Below are 25,219 nucleotides of genomic sequence, written 5' to 3'. Positions count from 1 at the left end.
AAGTTAGAGTCTAAACTTAGAAATTTCCTCTAAAATGACTGTGACAAAACTAAAAAATTGGCCCTCATTAAATGGGATAATATCTGTGAACATAAGGATTGTGGAGGATTAGGTATTAAGAACTTGCAATGGAAAAATGAAGCCATAGGTGCTAAATTAATCTGGCACCTTTACACTGAAAGGGAGCATAAATGGGCCAAGATTATGTATAATTAGTACCTAAAGGCAAAAGCACCTACTTTGGTTTTTAGAATGAAGACCCTTCTTAGAGGATCAAAAATTTGGAACTTTATGGTTAAGTGTCACCACCTCATCAGTAAATATCAGACTTGGGATGTTGGAAATGGTGATGAAGTCCTTTTTTGGGAAGATTCCTAGGATGGACACCCACCAATAGATAGTAGCCTATTCATAGGAGGCCTTAAAGAAAAATTAATTAATTACTGGGGTAGTAAAGTGAGTGACTATAAAATTAAGATTTCTACGGAAGAACACTCTAGGCAGATTTGGAAACCTTTGAATGATATAGAGGTGGATCCAACCACTATAAAGGCATATGAAAAGATCACACAATGCAAGAAAGTTAAGCAACTTGAGAGGAATGAGAAGTTCATCTAGGAGGATTCAAACAAAGGCAAGTATAGTGTAAAAAATGGATACAAAGAATTGTTAAACTCAAAGAGATGGGATGAAGTTGAAATCCCACTTAAACTTTGTTGGGATCCTGCTTGCGTGTTGAAGGCAGGATTCTTGTTATGGCTAGCATTTGAAAATAGGATTATGATTGTAGACAAACATCTTAAACTAGGTTTTGAAGGCCCCTTGAGATATGCTCTTTGCAAGCGAGACAATTAGAATGCTAACCATCTACTATATAGCTGCCCATACTCACAAGTCTGTTGGGACTAGCTTAGACAAAGATTAGGATGGTTCACTCTGTTATCAAAAATGTAACTAATTGTCTTAAAGGTTGGCCCACCAACCTATGTAGGGGTGTCTATAATAAACTATGGAATATTTGTCCTTCCATTCTTGTGTGGAAAGTCTAGAAAGAAAGGAATAGAAGAATGTTTAGTGGTATGGAATTGAATTCAGAAGAGTTAGTCCAAAAAATAGAAGCTTGCATAGTCGAAACAACTAACTCCCATCTCAAGAAAACTATAATAGAAGAAGGTTCCTTCTCTTTTTGGGACAGCCAAATTAAAAAAGTATGGTCCAATTCGATCAATCCCCCTCTTGTCTATTTCAAGAAAAGAAAGGAGGATAGGGATAGATGCAAATGGATTCCCACTCTGAAGGGATGGGCAAAACATAACTTTGAGGGAGCTACTGGAGGTAATCTAGGGATAGTAGGAATTGGATATATCATCAATGACGACACGGGCTAGTGGATTGCTAAAAAAGCCAAGTCTATTGGCCCTACAACCAATAACTTGGTTGAGCTCAAAGCAATGGAAGAAGGACTAAAGCTCTGCCATGAATTAGGATTACCAAAAATATTCATCGAAGGCAATTCTCAAATTGATTTAAATACTACTAGGAATAGAGTTACTCCAAATTGGGTTCTCAATTCCAAATTAGAAGAAGTCATTATTCTTTTGGATAGGTTTGAAGAGGTCAAAAAATTTCATATCTTTTGCGAAGGCAATCAGAAGGTAGACCTCTTGGCTAACAAAGGAGCTGATGGTGTTAACCTTCTAGTACTCAGAGATGGGCTATGAATTTTAGTTTCAATTTTTTAGTTATTTTTGACTATATGTAAGGTGCACCTATTAGCTTGATAAAGATATTACTTAGGATAAATATTTTAGTATTACCATATATAAGGATAGGTTGTATGGCTTATTAGTAAACTATAACTCTTGCTTCATAAACATGTCATGGGCTACATAATAGCTAGGTGGCTAAGGGCTGCTTTCCTTTTTAAAGACACCATGTCATATAAATGATTTCTTGGGTTTCTTCTTAATATGATACTACCTAAGGAGTAATAGATTATGATCAAGATTGAGAGAGATATGTAGGTCCTATCATTCCTCACAATGATGCGCGTACTACCTCTTAACTGATGCTTTTCTACCTCATAGTACTCTGGTGACATCATGTTTCTTAGTTTATGCAGGATAGTCAAGGAGCTTCTAGAAAATTCCATTTGTTTTGTTTTATTTCTCTTCCTATAGTGCCTTATCTTCGTCATTTGATTGGTTACCTTGTAAGTATGGAAACTAACATCTATGTTTTCCATTTTTCTGAGGCCCACATGATGGCCTTTTGACTCAATATCAAATCTGAAAGATGGAATTGTATTCTTAGGCCAGTTGATGGGATGACTCCTATTGCAGTTAGTAGGGCAGTTGTGGAAGGTTTCTTCAACTATGACTTTCCCTGGAGGATGAATAGTGATGTCATTAGCACATTCATTAGATTTATGGCCAAAGCCAAGATCTCCAAATAGGCCATGGTAAGACTCCATTTAAATATTTTTGATTCCACTTGGTGTCAAGGAGCTAAGGAAGTCATCATGAGCCTGGATGATAATTTATGTGTGTCACTCCTTGAGATGTATATGAATCATCCACCAAGTAGCTTAGTTGTGGTAAACATACCCAAGAGGCCTACCTTAATGATAAGGGATATGATAGATTTCAATATGGTTTTGCCCAAGATGGAAGCTTATTTTTATTTCCTCCTTCGATGGAGAAGGATCTCGATGGACCTAGGTCTCGACTGGCTCAACAACTACCTTGGAATTTTTAAGGCTTATATCCTCCTGACTGTGGATTTTAGCAACCTAGATTTGCTGAATTTTTGCACTCCCAATATTGAGAAGTCTAGAAGAGAAAGGTCTTCATTCAAATTTCCCCCCATTTCTAGTCAAGAAATACAAACAAAATTGCATATGTAATCATGGTGTTTTGGAAGAAGTAAGGTGTGTCTAGGTTTTTTTGGTTTTTGTTTCTCAGTTTGCCTTGCTCTAGTTTGCTGACTAGGCTATGTTGTATCATCCTCCCCAGAAATTGGGAGTTTTGTTAGGGTTTTTTGTATTCAAAATGAAATTAGCATACAAGCTTAAGATTTTTATTATTATTCAAGATAGGTTCCTCTTAGTCTACATTAGGGTTTTTTATTTAGATATCAAGTTAATGAAGACTGATATCGGATGATGGCTAGGATATGGATAGTTTAGGTGCATTTTAGAGATTTAGATGATCACACATAATTGTCTCTATACTTTGTATGAATATAGAATTTAATTGGAGTGTCAATTAGTTTAGAGATATCAGAGTAATGCATCTTGCATTTAGTATGCAAAGCTGGGTTGGAAACATAGTAAGGGTTTTCTATTTTTCAGCTATGTAGATTCATGAATTTAACCAAATTATTTTTCTTTATGGAAAGTTTAATCATCTGTATTTAGTAGGGCACTCTATGTTTTTTACTAATTTTAAGGGCTCGATGGTGTGGGACTTAGCCTCAATTCATTTCAATTGTCTGATGTTCAAAAATGACATGTGAGGATGCAGTGTAAGGTTTTTGAGATTTTGGTTGGTTTGAAATAGTGGCAAGTCCAGCCAGTTCTATCTGATCTCTGGTACTTACCCTATATTATCTTGAGGCATTATTTGTGTTGCTATGGCATAATGAGATTAATGCATTTCAATCCTTAAGGCTAGTTGTGGTCTAGTTTTTGTCATTGGATACTACAAGAATTGTAAAGAGACTATTGTATTTTATTATAGTTCAGCATACCAAGGAAGTTTCAAAATAGCAACATTGTCAATCACAAGTACGTATATGATTTTCTAGGAGGGGTTGATTACTAATAATTTTTTATGACTATTTACATGGACTTAGTTAATATGGAAGGGATAATTAATCATTTTGAGGAATTCGTAAGCCTCTTTTTAAGTTATGCATGATGTAGTAATTATCAATAGATAAGGGAAATAGTTTATTTTGTTTCAAGTTATCTCTTATTTGCAGGAAGAAAAATGCAGTCCTATCATTAACCAGTTCAACTATCAAGTCTACAACGCAGGGAAGAGTGTAACAAATAGTAAAGGAAGGAAGTAAAGTGCAATGGCTGGAAAGGTTCAGCTATAACAAGTCTCAGCCGCATATAAAATTCATATGATCATTTATACTCAATCAAATTGTGATCTTCTTTATAATAGTAACAAAAATTGTAATAATCTGATTGGGTTATGCCCCTTTTATGGTGTAGTAATAAAGGACTGTGGTCCCGAGCTAAATTGGAGGTTTTCTTCCTCGTTCTTTCCTACCAGTACCTATTTGAATGGAGGTACTCTATTGTAATTTAATAATTTTATTTTTAATAAAATCAAGGCCTTGGCCTTTTACCGATAAAAAAAAAAATATAAAGAAATATATTTAAAAATAAAAAAAGGATCTGAAAAAAAAATTCTTTTTTTAAAAAGAAAAAATTAATTAATTTTTAAAATACTTTTAAAATATTTTATAAATAATTAGATTAAAAAAAGAATAACTAATTTTACAGTACCAATTATTTTAAAATTTGATATCCATATAAAAATAAATAAATAAATATCAAACATTGAATAGTTGTACTTTGTAAGACACTTAATATATCTAGTCTACGCTTCATATTTTTTGATACAAATCACAAAGCGATTGATATACATAGCACAAACTCACTCTAGTTCAATGATAGAAGATTTATTTGAAGCTTTAAATTTGATGGTTTAAGTGACTTATTCGAATGTAGTAGAATATATGAAATGCTTATTTTTATGAAAGCTATAAATGACATTTTTAATTATTTAAAAACTAGAAAAATCTACTATAGAGAAATATAGTATAGTATTCTAATATATATGTAATGTACAAATTGGTCTAGCTAGGGAAAAAAAATATTTTTTGACATGTGAAAAAGTTGCTTGCCTCGAGTAAAGAGTTGTTGTCACTTGATTTTCCATTCCTTTTTCCATTTATGGAAAACTATTCTCATGGCTCTCCACTAAAGTATTCTGTATAAAAGGGTCCATCATTTAAATTGATTGTGCTTGGTGGAAGGAGGAAATTCACAATTAGAGAAAAATTCTTGGTTTCTAGATGTTTGAGAAAGTAGTGTACTAAAGATGGAGAACTTTATGGCAAGTGCTCTCATATGATCAGTTTTATTAATTAACTAATTCTAAAATTACCTAAATGTATAAAGGATTACATTAAAATATGTTGGAATTTTCCATTTTCTTCTTGGTCATTTCAAATTACCTTTGAGATGTTATGTGAGAAGTTAGCTCAATATGATTTAGATTAAGAAATTAAGGCCTTCTCATTAATTTCTTTAATGATCCCAATAATATGAAGAATATTTTTAAGGGATTTTAGGTTGAATGTGAATAGTTTTTTTAGTGTTATATTACTTGAATTTCTTGAAGTTAATGATCAATAAATCATGGCTTTATGTTTCCCAAGATGGATGTTATTGCTTTTGTATGGAAATGGCTTCTTCAAATCTTGAATCAAGTTGTAATTTTCTTCACATTGTTGAATCCCCACGACTCTATTTTTTCCCACAAAATGCTTGTATTCTAATTTTAATAATGCCTTAGTTGACTTCCCATGACATAGAATTGAGTAGGAAGAATAATATAATTTTGAATTCCAACTTGAGATCTTTGGAGCCATAAATGTCAAATTTCTATATAGGAAATGAGGTTATTAAAGAATAATTTTTCCCTCTTCTAAGGAGTAACAAAAGTGTGTCTAGTGCTAGGGCACAATAAGCTCAACAAACGAAGCTCTAATCCTAAAGATGATCACCACCATAATTCAGATAAGGTTATAGGGTTAATAAATCACCCTCCCAACTCTATCATTTCCATTACTAACTGTATCTTCTAGATGATCATTTACCTACTATTGAGACACTTGGACCCTTGCTTATGCTACCCTTCCCTCTTGACCTTTTCCTAGTGTTGAAGAGTTTGATAGCTTCAAATATGATATCAAAGAGGCCTTTGGTTCTTGGGCTACCCCTACCAACCATTTTATTTTTAACGAAAAAGAAGGAGGTCTAGAGTCAAAAGGTCAAGTGTTTTCTTAAAATGCACAATAATTGACACTGGAAACAAATTAAGAAGATAGAATATATTAGAAAGAGAATTGAACTTCATGTTTATCTAGAAAAAGTGGGGAGGAAAGATAATTCTTTCTATAATACTATTAATGGACATCTATCTAAGACTTCCCTCATTAATAATCACGAGACTGGGATCATGAAAAAAAAATTCCAAATCATGACACCTTCATGACTACTTTCTCTAAGAAAGAGGGACTTAATGCCATTTCCCTTGAAAATGCATATATTGAATTAAGACTTACAAGGAGTGAGAGAGATTGAACATTCTAGGCCATGAGTTTTCCAACAATGGACACCTCTTTCATATTGCCAAATTATCCTTGATAATATATAGAGCAAGGTGGTTATTGATGATGTTAATGTTGGTGCTAATGAATTGGCTTTTTTTTCCTGAAGGTCTAACTTTTCCTTGAATATGTGGCTAGAGATAGCCAAGAACAAGGAAGTAATAATTAAAAATAAATTAGGTCTCAAGAGAAAGAAAAGAGCTAGGAGGTCTCAATGCTAAGTGGGACATTGGTTCTTCACTATAATATGTAATGATGAAAATGGAACCTAATTTCTATGAGGAATTAGCCAAATTTCTGAAATATTAGAAACCAAAAAACCATACAAAAAAAAACATACAAGAAAAATTTAGAAATAAAAACTAGAACACAACTTTGATGTGTGGGTGAAATATAAGGTTAAAATGCATGGAACAAGGTATAGAATTGCCCTTTTACATGGGGATTGGATGCCAATGGAATTCTATAACAAGTGATTTTAGTTGAATTATTTTGGGGCTCTTTAACTATATATGGTCTTTCTAGTTTTCATCTAACAACTCCATAATGGTAACTATTTGAGTACACTTGCATAAATAAATATCAATAAATAGTAAAAGATTTCTAGGATATATGTAAATTATTTAGTGTCATTGTTATTTTAAGATACTTTAATATAACTTCTTTTTTCTTGATCGATACTCTAATATAACTTTGCTTCAAATATATATGGATTATTTTTTCATATTTAAACTTTACAATCATGATGGACAATCCCAAAAAATCTGTCCTTATGCCTTATTCTTTTAAAAAATGAGACGTGTGATAAATGTATTTAACTTTATAAAATACTAAAATATTAAATTATTAAATTTATTAATAAAATTTGATTGGTTAAAAAAATGATGTTTAATCACTTGTTAGATTATGTTTGTATAGTTCTATAGCCTGAGACAGGAACTAATAATAATAAATAATTCAAAAAGCTAAATTAAAGATAATTTCATAATATTTATTATAAATATATATTCATATATAATATTTTCAAAGTAAAATATAATTATAAACAATATTACCTTTGATTTTTTATATGAATTTATTGTAAATATTTTTTTGAAAAAAAACTCATATTTAGTATATATGATTAATAAAATTAATAAAATATTTAAATATATAATATTTTATATAAAATTATTCATACATCAACTTTTATTTTCTTTTAGGTTGACTAGTCCTTAGCTTTTAATCTTCCACCCGCTTTAAACTATATGATCAAATAATCATATTAGACGTTCTGACTACTACCGATGGCAGAGTATCTATAGCTGGTTTTGAAATGATTTTGGAGACCATTTTAGCTTATAATTAAGGGCAACGTGTAGGAGAGAAATATGATGAAGTGGCATGGTTTACACATCACTTTCTACGAATAATGGAATAAGTCATATGTGTCTGAATTCTTGTTTTTAAATTATTCTTCTACACCAATCTCTACCAAAAATAACAAGAAATATTTATAATTTGTATGGTAGATGATTTGAAATAATATAATATATCATTTTTCTGGGTTTGCAATAATGATGAAAATATTATTGGATTAAATAGAGTTTTGATGGAGAGGATATGTTTGAGAAATATTTGAACTTGAGAGATGTGAAATGGAGTGTTATAGGTGTTACAATCAAAATAAACTTTGAAAAGGATTCAAAAAGCAACCCCTTTTGCAATATTGTAGGGTGCATAACACATGGCTACTGTGAGAGTATCCTCATAGAGAGACCAATGTTACTTTGGGAGTCCATGGACAATCTCGCTAAGTTCAAGGTTGCTTTATTAGGGCTTCATTTGGGAAGGGACATGAAGGTGAACTAACTCCACCGTTAGGGAGATTTTCTAATCACCATAAATGACATAAGGAAAAAAAATTATGCCTAACTAGAATTTTGATTGATGATTAACACCAATTTGAAAATTATTTAGGATATTTTTGAATTTAAAATTGGTTTGTATATATCAAGAGGAGAGAGAGAGATGTGTGTACACACACATATGCTCTTATAATCATATATTTGAAAGCATGTAAGGTTTGGTCAAGTATTTTTCATTAAAGTTCTAAAAACATACATAAGAAACAAAAGTAAATGTGAAAATAAAGTTTATCTCAAGTTTAGATATTACACTGTAAATTAAGCTATCAAAAAAAATAACAATAAATAAATTAAATAAATTTTCAAATAATTAACAAATTTAATTTAATATCTAATTTTAACTAAATATTTATATTGAATATTATATTATAATATTTGTAAAGAATTGTGAAATCCTCTTATGTACATGTTAATAGATTTAAATTTATTTTTTCAGGAGAAAGGAACATATGAAAAAGGTATGTGCTGAGTTTTCCCTACAATAGTGCCACATTGGTGAGCGCTATAGGGCCACACAATTTTGGTATGCCATGCTCACAGTTGCAATTATAGGGCATAATAAAGATTGTCATTAGTTTTGACTCGTGTGGTAGCCTTTCTCCACACAGTGTGAGTGATTTCAAATGGAATGCTTTCTTGTTAATGGTGATAGATCCATCGCCATGAGCTCATTTCTCGAGAAAGAGGTTGTGTCCACCTTTGCTCCAATTTGTTCATGCGACCAGCTTCTTCCAAACAAGCAGCCGTTTTCATATTGTGCTGCTAACAACACCATGACTCCTCCTTTGAGTTGGGAACAAGATGGATCATTTATCTTTAATCAAGAGGAGAGCGGATTTAAATTCGAGAGCTTGCTGATTCAAATGCATGGAATCGATTAAGAGTGGTCGCAAAAGTGTGGATTTGAGTTGGAGAGCTTGTTGATTCAAATGCAAGGGTTTGATGATTTTCAGTTCATTCCCATGCTGGATTCACATGATGAAGATTATGGCTATTCGGAGCTCAAACTTCTAGCCTAGCAGACTCATGAACCAACCATCTCAGAGTTATGTTGTGGAGAAGTATTTGTCGAGTAGCCAAGGAACAACTCCTTTTATATGCTGGAAGATGTAATGGCAAAGCCCCCAATTTTTTCTCCTATTCTTAGCCCTAGCCTACCGATGAGCCCCTGGATTCTTCCTTCCCCATAGTTTTTTTCAGATGTTTTCTCATCTTCATGCCTACTATTTTTGGCTAGGGTTTCATGCCCGTAGATGAGCTTTGTAATTCCTCCTTCCCCAAAGTTTTCTTCAAATGTGAGCTTCTCTTTTGGTAGGGTTTCATGCTCGTTGGCTTTGTTACAGTCGAGTGAGGTGGAGACAGAACATTTAAATCAGCTGACATAGTTACAGAGCTGTCGTAAGCCTCATCAATATCCTTCCATAGAGTCGTAGAGCATTGCAGCTCGTCACAAGAGAAGTAAAATCTAGGAAAAGATTCAATCTTTGGAGAACCTGATACCCCAATGTTCGAAGCTTGATACGGCCAGAATACTGGACGAGGCTATCAAGTACCTTAAGTTCTTGAAAGTGCAAGTTTAGGTTTTTAAAGATTATGCCAATTCGAAGCCAGGTCTCAAACCAAACCCTAACTATGCAGACGATATTGCAAATATTTGAATGAATTTTAATACTGAATATGCTTTGGCAATGTAGAGATTAGCTTTTTTTGCTGCTTCATCAAATATTATTGACTAGATACTTCACACTCTACTGAGCTCCTCTAGAATTCAGAAATATCTCTTCAGTGCGGGAAAAATCACGGTTACATCGCAAAAGAAGGAAAAGCTTGCATCTACACAGCCTGATCTATCCAGTAATTTCTCTTATTTATTCGTTGGTTAACATTTAAATTTTTATTTTATTTTTCATTTTCTAATTTCATAGCTATACTGAATTTGATCTTGAGTTTCATATGTTCTTGTATGTGTGTGGAGATGTGAAGTTTCGTACCATCTCATTATTGCCAAATTCTAGCAGAAGAAAAGTTTGATGTCCAAAAATGCTGAAACAAATTCTACGTTGGCAAATGCCACAAATTTTTTTTTGTCGAAGGATGTTGTAAATTTTTCACTAGATTACAAACTTTGTAAACAAAATAGCAGAGCAACGGTCATGATTGTGAATTTTGTTTGATTCATTGCGAGTTAGTAACGGGGTCGACAGAAATTCCATAAAAGGGGGTTCTGCATTGTTCACATGCATGATAGCATTGAATACCTAAATGAGTGGGATACATTCTTGGTCATTAAAAGAATCTTGATACATTCTTGATACATTCTTGGTCATTAAAAGATATTTTGAGAGCATACTTTAACGCTTGATGATGTCATAGTGGAAAAAGGGATCTGTAAGACAATATTTACTAGCACTTGTATCAAAGGAGGTGAAGGGGTATGCTGATAGGAAAAAATTATATAAGATAGTATTATTATTTCTTTTTGTTTAAAACTATAATTTCTCTTAATTGAAATGTGTTTGTGCCTTGTGTCTTTTTCTTGAGTTTGATCTTAAAGAATCCTTGTGGTTATTTTCAAATCTCTTTGACCTTTCTCTACCCCACCACAACTTATGAGTCTTAAAAATGGAAGAATGGGTCATAAATAGAGGGCATTATCTTCTTAGGGGGCTTATTTTCTTCCACAAAAGATATTATTTTTATATAATAATTCATTTAGGAAAGCATCAATATTATATGTTGTTGGATTACATCCTTCTACATAATAAGCCAATTTTGTTGTTTATGGAGTGTATTCAAGGGTTTGACAAGCATTCATCATTGCAATTTGTGGACTCTTGGGCTAACAGATAGGTGACCATCAATGGGATTACCTTTGGAATTATAGAGGAGCTCATATCGAAGATCGATGGCATGTCTCTAGAAGGAAAGACCTAGCATAAGCAACCTAGAGTTTTTGGGAAACCCTTTTATATCTTGTATCAGACCTTCATGTTCGAGCTTTACAAATTATAACAAGCTCTCAACCCCCCTACTTTGGTTAATCCCCTAGCCATTGTTACTCCCTAGGTCTCCACTGACCTGAGCCCTAAGATGGCCTTGAATAAAGTTGTCAAAAAAATCCTAGAATTGGAAATGACATTAGCATTATTGACTCTGAGACTGATATTGGGCGTAGGAACAAAGTCACAAGGATATCTAGCATGAGGCTAAAAATGGAGAAATTTAGGACCCCTCCCCACCTGCTCCCCCCAAAAAAAGGATGTGAGTTCAAAATCCATAGAGACAAAAGGTAAGCCTATGAGAAAGAGGAAAAATAAAATTAATTCACCCTAGTTCTGAGAATAAGGATAACCCCAACCCATCCCATGTTTCTAATACAATGGAAGGTAACCTATCCTCAAACAAGAACTTGGGTAAGGGTATCACCTCCCTCATGAAGGAGGTAGGGAGCGGTGGGGGAGAGATGGGGGTCTCTGCCAGGAAAAAGAGAAAAGTAAAACTATGGTGAATAGGGTGGAGAAATCTATGAATGATCTAATAGATAACTAGGAGGTCATGTACTATAAATTTGAGACCCTTGTTGAGTTCATTACAAAGGTTATGCATTCAGCGGTCACTACTCTATATTTTATACAAGTTAACAATGAGCAAAATGATGTAGGAAAAGAAAGAGAAACCCCGTGCTCCCTCTATAGCTTCATGGTGGATGATTGGTTCAAGACCCTACTGGATAAGCCTATTAAGGAGGAGAATGAGAGGCCTATTAAGGAGAACCTAGGAGATAAGGAGGGGAGTTAACCCCTACGCTAATCTTTCTCTTTTATTTTTATTTTTATAAAGTGGTATTTTATGAGCTATGTGCCTTGTGAGGTAAATTTGTATAAGATGAAACACTGTTGGTTCTATAATAACACTCGTAGATTGTGCTCCTACACTATTTTTTGATTTAGATATTATTGTAGTATGTTTGTTTTAGATAATATTGTTAGCAAGGACTTTGATATTTATTAGGTTGATAAGTTTTTTTTGATGTCTAGAAAATGAATATGTTGAACTGTAGTGGCATGATCTCTAGTTGATCTCCGGCCTATTGTACTTTAGGGTCAACCCCCCTATGGCTTCTTTTTAATACATCAAAAATAGTAGATCAATGAAAGAAAATAAAAAATATTAACTAGAAACAATTATGGTACTTTTCTAGACAAGAGGGTGGAGGTTGAAATTGGGGACTCAAATGAGGAAATTTTTAGGAGAAGAAGGTCAAGAAGAATTTCTAAGACCTGGGGTCGATACAAACAAATGGCTACTCACTCTCAGGAAGAGGAGGAGAATGATACCAACTCTGAGAAGAGTGACAAGAATCTAGGGGAAGGTATGGATAAGGGGAAACAAGAGACAGATGAAGATGTGGAGAAATGGGATGACACCCTTGATGGAACTTGGGACTTTACATTAGATAACATTACCAAGGACCCCTCCCCTAACCACACACATGTCTTTGCCAGCATCACCCTACCTTCTTCTATTAACTAGGAGAACCCCATTATGATCGATGCCTCCCTTGACACTATTTCCTCTCCAGTTAATAAAGAGGGCTAGGAGAACTTGAAAGGCCAAACTAACAATCTTGATGTGCAATATAAGAGGAACTCCCTAGCGATTGTAGTAGGACCCTAAAACAAGGAGAATGAACCTGATATTTGCAAGGAACACCATGAACTGAATGACAAGTGCATGGCGGTGGAGGAGGGATTCAACCTATTCTCCAAGTTCACTCTTAAAGTGATGTGTGCAGCTATTGGCCAATAACTCGAAGGAGGAGAACCTTGGAAAGGAGGACACAAAGCTGCTTTATAGCTTCCTTCCTGATGACTGGGCCAAGGTTCTGATGGTTGGGAAGGGAAAGATAAAGGATGCTAGTTAGTGACTCACTAGTGTTTGTTGTTTATCTGGTACTCTACTAGTCTCTTTTCATCTTTTGTTGATGGTTTCATTTTTAAGATAAAAATCTTTATGGGTTGTAGGTGGTACGATGTGATAACCACCTACATGGATGTTGTTAACTTGTTAAAGTCTGCTAGTTTTAAAAGTAGGAATACTAGTAAATTTAATTTCTGTGCTACTATTTATTATATTTTTGATATGAACTGTTAGGGGGACTGTTTGGTTGTTTGTTGGTTGTCAGCTGGTCTTTGGCTAGTCATTAATAGGTTTTGTGCTAGTTGTTCCACCATAGTTGTAAAGGGCTAGCCCCCTAGTTTTTGACTTCTTTTTTATTAAAAACAATGGTAATTTTCTTCTACTTTGTGGTCATTTTCCTCTATACACTTGGCAAAATTCTTCCTTAAGCTAGTGGAACTATTTCCAACCCCACTCCATTTTCATCTAGTTAACTAAAAAAGTGGGGATCCTAGCCAATAGGAAAAGATTCTAAATAAAGCTTTAGCTGCCCCCAAAAAAATCATGGGACCTCTAGCTCTTTAAATATAGAACCCAAGCCCCCCATCGAACCCCTACCTAATAAGCTCAAATTTTAAGAAGGTTGAATTGGTTAGTGAATGGATAAATTTGTTCAGTTTTTGTTCTTATTGAACTTAAAATTTGGTAGGGTAGATTTGAGGATGTTAACAATGATTACACTGGTAAATGGATTAATCATTTCGCTATCAACTTAAGTAAAAGTGTTAAATAGTCAAAGTTGACTTATTTTTCGAAGCATAAATTCCTCTTTAGTGTGTGATATTTAAAGGCATCCATTACTTTGCAACTTCATTATTATAGTCACAACTACTCATAGCGGTTCCAAAATTCAAAATATGTGTATGAAAGCTTTCAGAACATGTATTCAATGCTATGATTGCAATGGAGAGACAAAGTTTGATTTGACTTCAGACCATATCAAAAATTATTTCTATATACGGATTTAGCCAAATTAAATTGACCATCAAGTGACACCATCAAACCCAAAATTGTGTTGTTGGACATATTCTCTTTCACCCAACAAGTCCCACGGCAAAGCACAAAGGCAACTACATATGTTCTTTCACCCAACAATCATAACCCCAAATGATGCAGAGCCTCAGCTAGCCAACATGGTAGTTTTTGTGGCAAAACTTTGTGGATATCATCCTACTTTAATATATTTCTTCATTTATTATATTCCAAGCAGTGTGAGATGGTCATCACTGTAAAGTTAATTTACATTTTTAAAAATAAATTATTTTATCAACCAGTTGCAAATTAATTTATTTAGTATGTAAGGCTAATCATATCTAATATAGAAATTATTTATTACGACTCAAACTCTCGAAATATCTGTAGACTTTAACACACTTAAGCCTTACAATATTAAATATATTATATTATTTATAAATAAATAAATAAATATAGAGTGGTTATTGTCTAATTCCTTTGTAAATAATTGTATTTTTTCTTAATTTTTCTATTAATTTTTGGTTTTTTTGATCGAAGTCTACAATAATAGAAATACATTGAATCTAAAAACTAGATATAGTGAATTGTAAAACTCAACTTCTTACTTTTATGGGTCTACTTTTGGTCCTTCTAGAATTTTTATAGATTTGAAGATGCAAGATATTGAAGGATAACTTGGTATGGTCATCATTGTGTCAATGAATACACATGTATTCTTAGATCAACTAACAAAGATATTGTGAATATGAAACAAAAGTAACTAGAAACACTATGTTTAATTATATAATGTAATTAATATGGTTAATTAATTTAATAAGGGTCCATTTGTTGGATGAAATTAACTAGAATTGGTAGGAATAAGTTCAAAAATAATTAATCATCACTTTGGATGCATTTGGAATTGGAATATGAGTTTTGAATTTTCATTTTGATCCGAAACACGAATTTGTTAATTCCACCTCAAGAGGTGGAATTGGAATAAAATCAATTTTTCATTTCCATTTCCCCCCTAAAAAAATCTCAATTATGAATTAACCAAATCCAACATTTTCTAATACTATCAACCAAACAAACCCTAATAAAAAATGCTAAGAATGTAAAGAAAAAGTTGTGGAAACCAAAAAACTTGCTCACTCAATAATGTAAAATGTTAAATATGGAAAACTCTTTTCTGAAAAAAGAGAATAAAAGCTTGTCTAAATTAATTATGTGAACATTTTTCTTATTCAATATTTTCCTATGTTTTACCCAGAATAAATACCTTATAAGAGAGATTTATTTATTTTCCTCATGAGGATTGGCATCAAAATATTTTGATAAAAATCTAGATATAAAGTATAAACAGATATTCATTTATCACAATGAATCTAAATATTGGTTCATCTTTAAAAAAAACTTAGATTAAACATTGTTTAAGGATAGGTGTTATTAATGAATTTTTTGAAGCCTTTATTTATCTAATCACATTTGTTACAAAATTAAGTTTCATTGTGTGTAAACTACTCTAATGGCACACCATTGTGTGTAGGGGGCTATGTTCTTCATTATCATATCCATGATCAAGAATATATATTCTATTCATCATCATCATCATCATCATATATGCATGTGTACATACACACATACATACATATACATATACATATACATATGTTGGATACAATTGATTAGTTGTGTGATAATGTTATAGGTAGCTACATTGACTTGCTAAATTCTAACAAAGATAAATATGAGTATAGATTTGGCACATATGATGAGATTGCATAGCATGCTCATTAAGAAACCTTGGAGAAGGCATCTCATAAGAAGGTTGAGTCAATCATGAAGAAGGCATTATCTGAGGCCATAATTGTAGAAAGTGAATCTAAGGCCATGATACAGACAATGAAACAAGGTGTATTGAACATACAACCCTTGTCAGTTTTAGTTGTGAACGCTTGGAGTTCCTCAACCCACTTTATGTGTCTACAACTCAACTTGTCTTGGCTATTGAGGAATCTTAGTGCATGATTGTCTATATAGACAATGAATTCCTTAGGAAGCAGGTAGTGCCTCCATTTCTTTAGAGCCTCAACCATAGCATATAGTTCTAGGCCATATGTACTATAGTTTTTCTTGGCATCTTTCAATATTTTAAAGAAGAAAGCCACTAGTCTTCCCCTTGACTAAGAAATGCTCTTATGGCAAGATTACTTGCATCAGTTTCTACTGTGAACAATTTTTTGAAGGTAGGTATTACCAAGATTGGATATTGTTTTACCCTACCTTTCAAAAATTCAAATGAATCATCTGCTTCAGTTTTCTATTGAAACATTATTTTCTTGCATCCCTTAATGGTATCCAATAGAGGTACACATATGTGACTGAAGTTTTTGAAAATTTCCTATAGAGTGTTGCCAATCCATGGAAACTTCTGACTTCTTTGAGATGACAAAGCCCAAAAATGTCATTTCTATCTACATGAATGCACACTTTTCAAGGTTGGTTTCCAGCTTCTTTTCATGTAGCCTCTAAAGGACTAGTTCCAAATGTTTCATGTGTTCCTCTTTGGACTTGTTGAAGATCAATATGTCATCAAGATAGACCACCACAAAATTACCTATGAAGTCATGAATAACTTCATTCATCATCCTCATGAAGGTGCTAGGGGCATTGCTTAGGCCAAATGACATGAAGCCATTCATATCACCCTTTAGTGGTTTTGAATGTTTTTTTTCACTCATCTCTAGGCCTAATCCTTATGTGATGGTAGCATGATTTAAGGTCTATTTTGGGAAAGTAGCATGCTCCTCCAAGTTTGTCTAGAAGATCGTCAATCCTAGCTATAGGGAACCTAGATAGCTTATGGTTATCTTGTTGATTTCACTAGAGTTAGTGAAAAGTCTCCATTTGCCATCTTTTTTAGGGGCCAAAACACTAGGGACTACATAAGGACTATGACTCTTTTGAATGAGTCCTTTTGCCAATAGATCACTGATATGCCTAAACACATCTATATTCTAATCAAGTGTAAGTTTATATGCAACCTTGTTGGGAAGAGGAGAAATTGATATGAAGTCAATATGGTGTGAGATGTCCCTCAAAGGTGGGAGTTCATATGGGGTATCTCCTATAAGTATCCCTTTGTATTTCTACAGTGGATCCTTTACTTCTTTAGGCACTTATTGGCTGACTACTTTCATCTTAGGTTTGAGGACTAGGGAATACCCTATTTGAAAGTCTTTGATGGTATTCAACATATTTTGTTCACTACCATGACAACTAACTATTCTTTGGGTTACTCTTAGTGAGGGTCAAGGTTGGGAAGAAGATTTTATTTATGTCCATCTTTTGTGATTTGGTTTTCATTAGTAACACCATCATGTTTGGCCTTAAGGTCATATTGACATGAATGACATAGTAAAAGGTAGAAAATTTCCATGTCTACAATGTCACAAAGGACTCTATCCTTACAAGACTTTTATTAGAATTAGAATCAATAACTATTTTACATACCTTTCCATGGCTTTTGCAATTGGTTCTGAAGAGAGTTTTCCTTTGTGGAGGTTCCACTGGTATAGGTGCTTGGATCAATATCCTATTTATCATGAGAGTAGCCTCTTCTTCACTAGTAAAATCTCAGACACATTCATCATCATCATCATCTTCTTGAACAAGGTTAGTTCTTCTTTCTCCTTGGTTCTTCTACTTCTCAGGACATTTGTTTGTATAGTGGCCCATCTGGTTACAATTGTAACACTTGATCTACCCATTGTTTCTTCCACCATTTCTACCTCTACCATTTCCTCTCCTTCCTCTATATCCACCTCTTGAAATGTTCTCTCCTAGCATATTCTCCTTATTAGAATCTCCTTGGGGTCTGTTTCCTTGTGTTCCTTTACTCCCAAAGTTTCCTATTCCTCTATCATTATTTCCCTTATTTATATCACTTTGTTCATTCCTCCTCTTGAAATTTTCTTCAACCTTTATTTCCTATTGATAGCACTAGTTTATAGTGGTAGGGCTTGTTAAACTTAATTCATCTTGAATGGAAAGCCTTAGTCCTTGCATATACCTAGAAAGTTTCTCACTTTCAGGTTCAACAAGTTTGGATTTCATGACCAACTTCTAAAATTCTTTAGTGTGGGTAGGGATGTCCATCTCTTTTTGCCTCAAACTCATTCTCTTCTTATGAAGTTGAAATTCATAATCCCTAGGGACATAGATCTCTCAAGGTAGAGCCAAAATCTTCTTCCATGTGGTGACTGGATTATTTTCATGCTTCACTCTATCATCTTTAGTGAAGTTCCACCATGTGAGTACAGAGCCCTTGAGTCTAGACTTGGCAATTTTCACCCTTTGGTTCTCAAGAATGTCTTCACAATCAAAGAAACTAGTTAGGGCATCTACCCAAACCATTGTAGCCTCTGGTTTCATCTTCCTACTGTATTTCGGAAAGTCAACCTTAGCATCCATGGTTATTCTTTCCATAGATTTCAGAGTCCTCACAAGAAGCCTCTAGTCAACAAGATGTTCTTCTTCCTTTTTCTCAAGGGGTTCTTCATCACTTCCTTGTCTAACTTCTTCAAAGTTTTCACTACTTCTATTACAAAGCTCTTCTTTAGGTTTAACCATCTCTTTCCTCATCACCTACATCTCTTTTCCTCTTTGTTCATTTTTCCTTGATTTTTTGTCTTTCAAGTACTTTATAATCTCTACATTGGTTATCCCTAAAGATAACCCTCCTTCATCTTTTCTTCAATGGTGTTGTCAATTTTCTTACTCTAAGGGATCTTAGGTTGCTCTAATACCACTTGATGCATAACTCTCGCTTAAATATGAAACTATGGTGTGGTGTGGCCTTAGGTTGCTTCAAGTACTCCCAAACTGAAGTCAAGAGAGGGCTGTACAATTTTGGAATGACGTTTTTCAAAAGCATGGCCTAGACACCCAAAAGAGCACAACTAGGTCTTAAAGCACAAAAATCTCCAAATATTTGGTTTATGGTTGAAATGGGAAACTATGAATTTATAGGTGAATGGAGAGGTTCCAAATCATTATAAAAACTCAAATAGGTTGGTTTGAATAGACTATGTTACTCGAAAAATCTATAGATAAGAAGACTTCCCTTTAGGCCTTATTGCTAGGTTTTATGAAGGAAGTACAATATAACTATTTGAAAAAGTTATTCACTAATTGGGAAACATGTAGGGATCTTACTAGAGACCATTTTCTACCCTTAGAATCATTTCATCCATCCCCCAAGTTCCCGTAACACTTATGTAGTTGCTATCTTGCACCAAACACATAGAGATGTTTGGCTTAGGGCTTGCTAGAAAATATAGTAACCTCATATCCCATCTCCTATTCTTTAGGGACCTTATTGCACATCTTCCTAAATTTAACTTTACCAAGTGGCATGAGCTTTCCATTATGGGAATGCAAGTTAGGGCATTATTACTAAGACTAGTCACTAAATGGAGGGTTCTATTGCACTTGAGAAAGAGGTTCAAATAACTTTAGTTACAGAGTCTTCAAACCCCCAAAACTACTTGCATTTTTCTACTATGATGTTTAGGATTCTAAAATAATCATTATTTCACATGTGCCAATCTATACCAGTCTGTACACTATGGAAATACAATGTTTTATTAATTAAATGGGATCGTTTATTGATTCAAGATGCAAAATTACATATTTTACGTGTCTCTATCTTCCAACTACTTGAAAGGGCTATTTCAAGACCTTTCCCAACTAATCCAACCAATTTTCAAAGGTTGTGACCATTGGGAGTGATTAGATGAAATTTTTTTAAATGTAACAAAAAACTGTCAGCCTTGCCGAGTAGTTAGAATTAGCCGAGCCTACTTGGTCATTGAAGATAGTACTCCCATATGTGCTAAGCATTTTAGTGTTGACCGAGTTTAGAGAGAGTGTCGAGTAAGTTGGGTTAGTTAACAAAGGAAAGTCAACATAAAATCTATACTAGTCTATTCTCAAGCACTGTTGAGCTCCTACACCATGTTGAGCTCCAAGACCATGCCGAGTTGGATCGATTAACAAAGGCTTCCCAGTGTTAACTGAGTACACAGTTTATAGAAGCCTCAAAACACACCTATCCTAGCCTAGGACTAAGATGTTCCTAATGACCATAGTAACAAACCCATGGTTTATAAAACAACAATGGTGACTAGGCTTTATAAGTAGGCTTGATTTATTAGATAACTATTTCTACCTATTACAAATGTCTCTTAGGCACAAATACCCTTAAGTAGAAGTCATAAAGAGTTTGAAATGATGGATTATCTAGAGAGTGAAGGGTTAGGTGCTCCTACACCACCTAGGTTCTCACACATGACAACCTTTGCTTCTGATCAACTATCTCTATAAATAGAGAATTTAGATCTTTTGTCATTTAACCACAATCATCCATTTTAGGGTTAGGTAGGATTCAATGAATCTACCCACTTTTCCATTTGGTTCCTCTAGAAACTTTCTCTATAATCTTCCTTGTATTCACCTCAAAATGGTTTACCTTGAATTATGTGCCACTATCTCATCATAGTAATCTTCTACATGCCTCACATTATTCAATAAATCAAAATAGTTTGCTCAAATTCATCAAATATTTGATTTAACACTATTTTCTATCACTCGACATCTATAATATTTTGTCACTCGACCAACACTAGTTCACTTAGCAAACACTAAAGTTTACTGATTCTTGACACCAACTAAAATTTACTTGGCATATATCAATATTTATTTGCACTATTTTTCATGTTTGCTTGACACCTCTTGATTTTCACTTGGCTTGCACTAACTGCTTGGCAAGGCTTGATAGACACTTTTCTTACTTGATCTTCTTCCACTCTTAACTTGAGTAATCTTTCATTTCAAACTTTAAGTAAATAAACAATACTCTATAGTATCAATGTCTTACTTGGTCTTAGTGCTTCTTTTACATACCAAATAACTCAACCTTTCTCTAGGTGCTTTTGTTATCTCCTCTTTTTAAAACCTCTTCATCAATCAACTAAATGATAGATTTCAAACCAAAAAAAATTTGTCTCACCAATAGGTAGGATATTTGACATCATTAACAAAATAATTATTACTCCATTATACATTCTTCACTCCAGAAAAATCTCATATCAAAAAAATACTCATCATTTACTAGTAGCTAAAGTATTGACAGAAGGTCTTCAATGCACATGCACTTAGAAAAATTGTGATAAAGATGACACCTACAACTACTAGGGTGTCATTGAAAACTTATGACAAAAATGAAACCTAGGAGTACTAGACTATCATGGAATTTTTTTGATGAATATGACATATCCAACTACTAGTATGTCATGGAAAACTTGTGATGAAGATGACCCTTAAAATTCACTAGAGAGCTTATTAACATGTTTCATTATTTTCAAGATCTACACTAAATTGGATATCAATGTCGAGCATCAATTTCTCTTTCATCTCGATAAGAGCTCAAATAATTTGTGTAGCCATTCAAGAAGAATATTGCTGTAGGTTTCCTTGTTTGTCATGGTGATGCTCCCTTGGCTTAATTTCAGGCCCTTCTTTTTCCTATTCTTGACATACACACAAAAACCAATCACAAAATTCTCCTACATGGTAAAAATCAAAGAGAAAGTTGAGTAAAATGAATTAACATACCACTAATCCTTCACACAAAGTTTTTGTCATTTCTTCAAAAAATGATTTATCTTCTAGTTCAACCACAAGAATTTGTCTCCTATATCCTGACCTTACATTGTATTTTTGCATGTTGCATTGCAATTAGTCTTCCCTATAAGGGTCACCATTTTGATCAATAACAAATTGAATCCTTCCGAAACCCATAGTCTAGGTTCTAGAAGTGAAACTTTACTTGATAGAATTTGAATTTGAAATTTTGTATAAAACCCATTATGCATTGTCCCTTCACCATACTATTTCTTTATATATAACCCATTGTGTATCATCCCTCTAATCATTTATTTGATGAAATTAAGCCATTTTTAGGTAGTTGCTTCATTAATTAGGCCTAATTAAGCCTTTGGACAAGTGACTATACTTTTACATAGAGATAACACAATCACATTATGTCTAGTAAAGTCATACTAGACATAACGCGATCACATTATTTATAGTATGACAGTTTCATTATATAGAGAGTAACATGATTTTTTTTTGTTAAAAAAAAAACACAATCACATTTAGGCTTGGTAATAGGTACATTTAACTAACCAAAGGCTTGGATTGATGTTTTCCCTCCAATTTTCATAGGTTTAGAAATTTTTTAAAGTTTTAAGATCAATTCTCATCTTTGACTTTATGAGGTTTGCAAATGGTGAAGTGAGTATCTCTAAAATTACCACCATAATCTCACACATTGTCTTACATTTCTAACCATATAATGTTTTTAATTTTTGGACAAGATTAGGATTGTGAAGTTGATTTTCCTATATGAATTTCTTGACAATCCTCTTAGACATATGTCTACCATTTTTTACATAACTTTTGATTTACTTGAAAAAATGGAAAATAAATTACATATTATTATTCTAAACTTGATTCTATACACTTTTAGTTTTTTTTTTTAAAGATTATGTTGATGCAAGTTATGCCTAATGCACCAATAGGTACCAGAATTTCAAACTGAAGTCACTTGAAAGAATCATACAAAACAACTTCTCGTCAAAAAATTATGAAAAAATACCCAATTTCTAGATCTCACTCTTAGCTATCATCCTGCCAAAGGGGTTTTCAAAATACTAAATATAACTAATTGTTTTATTGAGTGCACATGAACAACTATGTTATGTTTTTCAAGAAAATATAAGAATAGTTTTTCGTGCGTGTGGTATTTGACCCTCTTAATCTTATCCATTTAAAAAAACCTTAGTAGTTTAGAAACTAGACTCAGAGTACTCCAATTTTTATGTTTTACATATTTTCTCATTTTCAATGCATGACCCTCAAATGGTTCTTCCACTTATACCCCCATTTTTTGACACCATATTGGTGTACTGACCCATGGAATAGCAACGGGTTTTCCATATTTTGGTAGGTCAATCCTTAAGCATCTTGACTACAACTCTTCTCAAGTGGACATTTTAAATTTTAAATTATAATAGTATGAACTTGTTGAAGAATCTCTAAGAAATAGAAAGTGAGGAGAAAGCCGAGAATATGGAGAAAGTTAGCCCTTTTCGCTCCAAGGTTTCTGACATGTTTAAAATTGTTACTCCAAATTCTAGAAAGTTTGAGAATGTTTAGCATGGCATGGTTACCTCTCTGATTTATATGGGCATGTTGGATAGCCAAGTGCATGCAGAAAGCATAGGGGGAAACAGGATGCCTGGGATGAGCATGGGGGAAATCCCACTTAGCAGAAAGACACCATGACAAAAAGTGAGAACATTGAGTAGGGGAACCAGGTGTCAGAGAACTTGAAAAATCAATTATGGAGTTAGTTAAATGGAATGAGGAACTAAAGGACAAGTTCAATAGGGTGGCCAATTTTTTAGTTCGAGTCATGCACTCAATGACCACCACACTCCATCTTATGCAAACTAACCAAGACCTAGGGACCGATGATAAGGAGGTGGAGACAAATCACACCATATATGGCTTCCTGATTGATGACTAGCCCTGATTACTATTGGAGAATCTAAGGAACTATAAATGTTTTTGGGTGAGCCCCCATTTTGGTTGCTTCTTAATTTCCAAAACGATAAATCCACTCATTTTAGGTCAAAATTAGCCTTATGGCTGATTAAGGATGGAGGTAACCTACTCTTTAGTTTTGCATATCAATTACAATTTCATTAATTATGTAGTTTAAGGGAAGGGTTAAACTTCAACTAACATCCTTAGGAAACACTATGGTAAAGTTATAATAAGGATTGAATTAAGGCTAGCCCTTAATAAAGCTTATAGTTGTAATTTAATAAGGTTTTCTATGGAATTATGTCGTAGAGAGTGTGTCTAGGTAACAAAAATAGACTAGAGAAATGAGGAATAAGTAGTAGAAGGAAAATTCTATAAAAAAATTAGATAAAAAAATATAGTGACACATGTATCACTGTCATATGACTGCAGATTGAACTTTGTTGCAAGCATATAGATCAAAGAGTAGCAAAAATGCATTGAAAATTTCAAAAGGAAAATTTGACCTTTATAGAATTGTATTGAAGAAATTTATTACGTAAGTGTAAGAGAGTGGACAAATTTATAGAGAAAAATATGGAAAATTAGAGGCAAAGTTAAGTATGGTTCCTGAGATCACAAAGCATGACATTTTTCTTGGCACAAATGTCTACAGATTTGAAATGTTATTAAAATACCTGTTGCAACTTTCTCTATTTCTATTATTATATTATAATTCTCTCTGCTTCTATTATTATATTTTAATGAGATTTCATTTAATAATGAGAAGTTTTTTTTTTTCATATCGCTGGACTATGGTACTTAACTTCAGTTCATTTGATCAAATGAGTTTGCTTCTAAACATGCATGTTGGCATCTTAATTTGACTAGTACTAATAAAAACATCAATACTCCCTTAGGGCCCATTTGGCGAGCGGAATAGGAATACGTATTCCAAAAATTTTAAATTCTTTGTTTGGATGCACCAAAATAGAATTGGAATACGAAGTAAAATAGGAATATGTATTCCAATTTTGGTCCAAAAAAGAGGTTTTGCAATTCCACCCAAATAGGTGTTATTGGAATATGTATTCCTATTCCACTTTTTTTAATTTTAGAAAACATAAATTTTGGGGTCTGCAAATTCTCGTCAAATATTGGCTAAACTAAATAGAGAACAGGAATACGTAGCCCCATTTTCTATTCCAGAATACATATTCCTATTCCACTCACCAAACGGGCCCCTATAGTTCCAAATAATCAAAACATGACTGTAAAAACTTCAGCATCATTGCAGATTTCCAATATTAAGAAAAATAATAGAAAGA

The sequence above is a fragment of the Cupressus sempervirens genome, chromosome 6 (genome assembly GCF_028749045.1).
Source record: "Cupressus sempervirens isolate cs-2001-9-10 chromosome 6, ASM2874904v1, whole genome shotgun sequence".
NCBI classification, from domain to species: Eukaryota; Viridiplantae; Streptophyta; class Pinopsida; order Cupressales; family Cupressaceae; genus Cupressus; species Cupressus sempervirens.
This window is presented reverse-complemented; position numbering follows the sequence as displayed.